General features: G+C 47.6%; 1 protein-coding gene across 4 annotated transcripts in view; it reads left to right on the top strand.

Moving 5' to 3' along the window:
* USP6NL (USP6 N-terminal like) overlaps positions 1–6,000 on the top strand; it is a 222,427-nt gene that overhangs the window by 181,131 nt on the left and 35,296 nt on the right. The window lies entirely within an intron of this gene.

Genomic DNA, 6,000 nt, shown 5'->3' on the forward strand with positions numbered 1-6,000 from the left:
TATGCATGCCAATTAGCAACACATGGAGATCTTTTCCTAGATGCCAGAAGGCAGGTATGCCAAGGAAATTTAAAAATATTTAAATGTTAAAAAAATATATATATATTTTTAAGCTGCTGCTTTGGCCTCTCCGGAGCAGCAACAAGTCCCAGTGCAGTAGCAGGCACGGGGGGCAGGGATGCTGTCTGCGTTCTGCTGACCCCTCTTCCGTGTCTGTGGTGGTGCACGGGGGAACCTGCAACATCAAAGAAGCTGCTGATTCCTGCTGATTTTGCAGATTCCCCCGTGTACCCTCCCCACCCCTAATACTTGCTGCCTGCTCCTGATCAGCCTGAAGGTGAAAACCGCTGTTTTAAATATTTTGCAGTTTTTGCCTCCTGGCTGGTCACCAACAAATAGCGGGGCTGCCAGGGTCCCTCGGCCAATAAGCAGCAAGACCGGTGCCATATTTAAAACCAGCAGCTTTTGCCTCCCCGAGCAGTGGGGCCCCTCCACCAAGCAACAGTGGGGGGCGCATAGGGGAACCTTCAACATTAAAGAAGCCGCTGCACAGCCCCTTAGTTAATTTGGTAGGTCCCTAATCAGGGGTGGTGCTAGGGGGGTTATAGCCACCCCAAAATTCACCCTAGCCCCCCTGTAGCCACCCCTCCCAGCACTGCCCCTCACCCCCTGGCAACAGAAGAGAGTTAAGAGCCATAGCTCCAAGGCAGTAACAAGCTGTCAGCCACTTACCTGGAGCAAGCAGGAATAGGATAAGGTGCTGGATAGATCCCTGGAGTTCTGCACCGTCTTTAAGTGGTGGCAGTGGTAGAGCTAATGAGAAATCACTAGACGCAGTTGAAAGCTAGAGTCATGTGACCAGGAGGGGATGGGATTGAGGGGTGACCCTGTAAATGTGCTCAGATGGGACTGAGTCTGGTGCCACCCAGCAGGGAGAAAGCTGGGTGGAAAGGAGGGAAGCTAGGGAAAGACGAACCTTGGCATAGAGAGAGGTACAGAAGTGGGAAGGGCCCTGGAAAAGGCAGTTAAGTGGGAGAGATCCAAGGGAAGGGCTGGGATTATCTAGTTGAGGATGGTCCTGGTTTGAGCAGGGAGTTGGACTAGATGACTTCCTGAGGTCCCTTTCAAACCTTTCTGTGATTCTCTGATAAGGGCATACCCCAGGTCAGCTAAACACTGAAATGCCAGCTGTGAGACGTGGTGTCTAGTAAAGGAGGCTACTAGGGATGCCCTGAAGACTGTGCTGGCGTGTGTTGCATTACATAAAATAAAGGGGAACTGATGGCAGATGTGTGAGCCCAGGGGTTACCCTAGATATAGGGCCAGGGCCCTGGTGCATGGTGCTGAGGGCCAGAATGCTGGTAGGGGAGGGAGAAGCATGCCCCAGATGACTGTGCTGAAGGTGAAGCAACCCAAAGGACTGTGCTGGGGGCACACCCTGTGAACTGTGCTGGGGGGATACCCCAGATAACTGTGCGAGGGTGGGTGAATAGTTCAGAGGTCTGTGTTGGGGGCACACCTTAAGAACAGTGCTAAGCAGGAGGTATGCCCCGGATGACTGTGCTGGGGGCAGAGAAGCGTTGAGGACTATGCTAGGAGGGGAAAGAACCTAAAGGGGCTACTCTGGCTTCTAAAGGCAGCCTCCCAGATTTATCATAACATTTAGCACCGAAGCTAGCACAGAGACCAGAGAGCAAAGCAGACAAATCTGACCGCTTGGGGAGTCAGACTCCGGGGTCAGAGCCCCAGTCCTGTTAAACAAGGGTGTGTGTATATAGCACTGTAAACATACTATCTGTCCATAGCCCATCTTGCACTTAAAAAATGTTCATGATAGATGTTTCTGACTCACTTGATGTAATCTTTTCCAGTGTTTAATCACCCTCATAATTAAAGTTCTCCATATGTAACCTAAAACTTGTTGCAGTATCAATAAGCAGTGTCCCCTGTCTGCATAGAACACCTGCTTGCTGTTTCCTGTGATAAAAATCTTTTTTGTATTTGGAGACTGTAATCAAATCCCTTCTTATTCTTCTCTTGTCTGGACCAAATAGTCCTAGGTTTTCCAACTTTTTCTCATGTCATATTTTCTAGATTTCTAATGATTTTTGCTGTGTTCCTCTGGACTCTTTCCAGTTTGTTCATGTCTTTGAAGTGCAGTGTCCAAGACAGGACAGAGCACTCCAAGTGAAGCCTAATGCTAAGTAGAGTGAAAAAGTGACTTCTGATGACTTGCCTATCATCCTCCTAAATGATTAGATTTTTTGCGGTGATATTATGCTGTTGACTCATTCAGCTTGTAGTCTATAACTAGTCATAGCTCATTGTGGATTTGACTGTTCCATCATAAGTATAGTACTTTGCACTTTCTCCTTACTGAACTTAATTCAATTCATCTCTGACTGTTTTTCCAATTTATCAAGGTTATTTTGAACATTGATCCTGTCCTCATAAGTGTCTGCTTACCCCATCCAGCTTAGGGTTTCCTGCAATTTACTACATGCACATTTACATATTTTAATAGAAATATTATGTAAATTCAGACAGTGGTGGGCACTGGTTCTGCAAGAATCAATTAGATCTTAATACTGCACACTCAAGTTTGATCTATATTTTTTAAAACATGCTGAGACTTATTCAGGCTAGTGGGCGAAGTATAATAACGCAAAACTCCTTCATTATGTTAAAAGATCAATCCAAAGTCATGGGTGTATGTTGTATATTTATAAACTTCTTTGTAGGGATGACAGATTCTTTAGGTCTGCAGTTCTTGAAACTGAAGTTGTGGATTCAATTTACCTGGCAAGTAAAGGGACTAGATCAGTGATTATCAGCCAGGGTGTTATAGCACCCTTAGGTACCCTGAGATCCTGTTAAGAGTGCCACATAGTATTTGTCCTATAGGTGTGCAGTCACCTCCATGTAATTTGCATGATAAAACCAGAGATTGCAGGATAAACCTGTAGTGTGAAAAACATTCTGACCTACTGAGGGTCTTTCTGAGTTGTCTGCAGCAGAAGAATTGCTTTCTTATTTCTCTGTAGTCAAAAATGAGTGCAAGCTAAGAGCTAGCACTTTCTGATGGGTGTCTTCAGTCTAATGAGAGGTGTCCCAAGTCTAAAAAGGTTGAGAACACTGGGTTAGACTATGGGGCAGATCTGCTTTGTTTTAAATTTTGGAGGGTTTCATTTTTTCAGGCACAAATTGTATAATACTTTGGGATAGATTCAGCCGTTACAGTGGAGAACACTTGCATACACTTGGGATTTAGTTTATGAATAAATGCTTTAAATACATTGAAATAAATAAGACAGCATTCAGGTAAGACAAATCTAGGTGACAAAAACTCCTGGTGAGCTGTTGTTCTGTTGATATGGTATTACTCATGGAAATTACACTGCTTATAGCTGCTTGGTTTTTTAATCTTGAGAAAGATCTGCAGATAGTTGGCTAATTAAGTAAATAAGACACCTAATCTATATTATCCCAAAGAGCAATGACTTCCTGATGGAGTTTCTGGCCAGTTTGACACAGGATTAGCTGAAATCTCAACAAAGGAGTTTTTTTTAATTCTGTCAGGAGAGATGCTTGTCTTTGGAAAAACAAGCATAGTGCCTTTGATTTTAATGGCTCTACATAAGGTTACAGCAGCTGAGGGTCTGTCCTGCTGTACTTGATTTACTAGATTGTTGCTTAGTCTGTTATACTAGGAAATCCCTGAACAAAACCCATCTCTTCTAAAACTGCTTCAGATGTGATGTATTAGAAGTTAATTTTTATGATTACTCGCTATGGATATACTACATGTTACTTATAGTACCTGCAAGTAAGTATGTTCAAATAGAAGTTGTGGGTTACAACGTTTCATTTATCACATAATCTGAAAATGGGTATAAAATTAACGTGCTGTTATTCCTGTCTGTCTCGCACTACTTCTTTGTATTTATTTATTTCGCCATTGGATTGGATAGGTCACCATCCCCAAAAGAGCCTCAGTGCAGCTTACAATAAAAACTAGAATCATTATAAAGATGGATGAAAATATTAAAATAATACGTAATAGAGCAAATGCCAGTGAGTTTAACTGTTCTGTCACAGGGTTACAGGCTTGAATCCAGAGAAGAGCATTCATAGTTTTAAATTTCCAGTGCTCTACCTCTTATAAAATGTGGTTGTATATTCAATACAGTATCTTAAAATGAGCAAGCAGCTACAATGCTGGTTGCATGAAACTGATGTTTCTTATACACTAGTGTGCGTTGGCCCAGGATTAACTAGTACAGTGACAGTGGCCTGGGGCAGAATGGCAAAATCTGTAGAAGTGTGTGACAGGTTGCATGGTGATCATGTCACTTTGAAGAGAGGCTGCCTGGAAGGCACCCTGCAGGTGTGGCAGGAGACTAATTACGGGACAGGTTACTTGGTGAGCCTGCCACTATGGGAGGAAAGGCAGCCTGGAAACCAGCTGGCAGGTGTGGCACAGAGCTGATTAACCAGGAGGTAAACCCAAACCCAGAGCTGGACAGTTAGGGCTGACTGCTGCAGGAAGCTGCCTCCTGGCAGGAGGGCTGCGTCAGAGCTCTGGAGCACAGCTGAGTTGGGGTAAGCAAGATAGAGCCCAGAAATGGGGCAGGCCTGAGCCTGGGAGCAGGGCAAGCCAGGGAGAAGAAGGACCTTGGCATGGATGGATCTAGAATAGATGAGCATGGCCGAGGCAAGGCTTTGGAAGCCACAGGCCTGAGGGGACCCAGAGGTTCTAGGTGGAAGCAGGCTTTGGAGGTGATAAGCCTGGGGAAAGAGGCGAGGGGCCCATAGCCCAGAAGGAGCTGTGTGTGGAGAGGAAGGACATCAGTTAGTGATAATCATGGATCTAGATTTTCTGTCTGCTGTGGAAAAACACAGATTTTCTCTTTAAAGGAGAAAAACGCAGGAAACGGTAGGTTTCCTCTTGCAGGCTGCCAGAGTCCCAGCCTTCAAGGGGCTGCCTGGGGCTGGGGGGAGTGGGAGGAAGCTGATTGGATGCAGGGGCCATGTGCACACATACATGTGGCCAGCAATACAGCAAAGCAGCATGGTGGAAAGCAGCTCCCACACCTGCCTGCAGGAAAGTCTGTGGGGATGAGGGGCTTATTGCGGTGTCAGCAGCAACTTGCAGCAAGTCCTCGTGGTGGGGGAGGGAGCGGGGCAGGTTTAGCAGCTGGGGCTGTGGATGCTGCCTGGCTGGGGCAGTGCCCAGGGCAGGAATGTGTGGCTGCAGAGCGGGACAGAGCTACAGACGATTCATCTAGGGAGAGGGAGGGGCTGGCAAGGAGGCCAGCTTCCCACTGCCGTGTGCTCACCAGGGAGGGGTCAGGCACCATAAGCAACACATCAGGGAGGCATGAGGGTGCATATGTGGCCCCCCCCTGATTTCTGCACCCACAGCAGGGCAGAAGGCTGCAGCCTGACCAGGCTGGTGCCAGGCAGCAGCTGTTGCTGCAGCCCAGTGGGCAGGTCATGTCATGAGCAGGCAGAACGGGGTGGCAAAGCTCACTGCTGCTGCCTGCACCAGGACCCCCATGACAGTCACACTGTCATGGACTAATGCTGTACCACCAGCAGCGTGAAGAGTAATGGATTGGAGGGGTGGGGAGGAGTGCTGTCACATCCTTCTGCTGCTTGCTGGTATGGCCAAGCTGCAGCTCTGTGCCCCACTGTGCGCACACAAATCTGGGGGGGCACATTCCCCATTTCTCTCCCCCACCAATGTCGCCTATGGTGTTGCCTATGATTGAGCATATGGCAAGAATGTGATATTCCCCCCCTTTCTCCACCCCCTTCCCCAGCTCCACACACTGAGGGTAGGGGGAAGTGGGTTGGGAGTGGGGGTCACCAGCAGGGCTGGAGGCGGTGGAGGGCTGAGGGTGTGAGGGACACTGGTGGGGATGGGTGGCTGCAAGCTGGGAGTGGGGGCACCAGCGGGTCCAGGGGGCTGCAGGTTGGGAGTGAGGGGCACTGGCA

Source organism: Gavialis gangeticus, unplaced genomic scaffold, assembly GCF_001723915.1.
Source record: "Gavialis gangeticus isolate Ggan-Ray unplaced genomic scaffold, GavGan_comp1, whole genome shotgun sequence".
Classification (NCBI taxonomy): domain Eukaryota; kingdom Metazoa; phylum Chordata; order Crocodylia; family Gavialidae; genus Gavialis; species Gavialis gangeticus.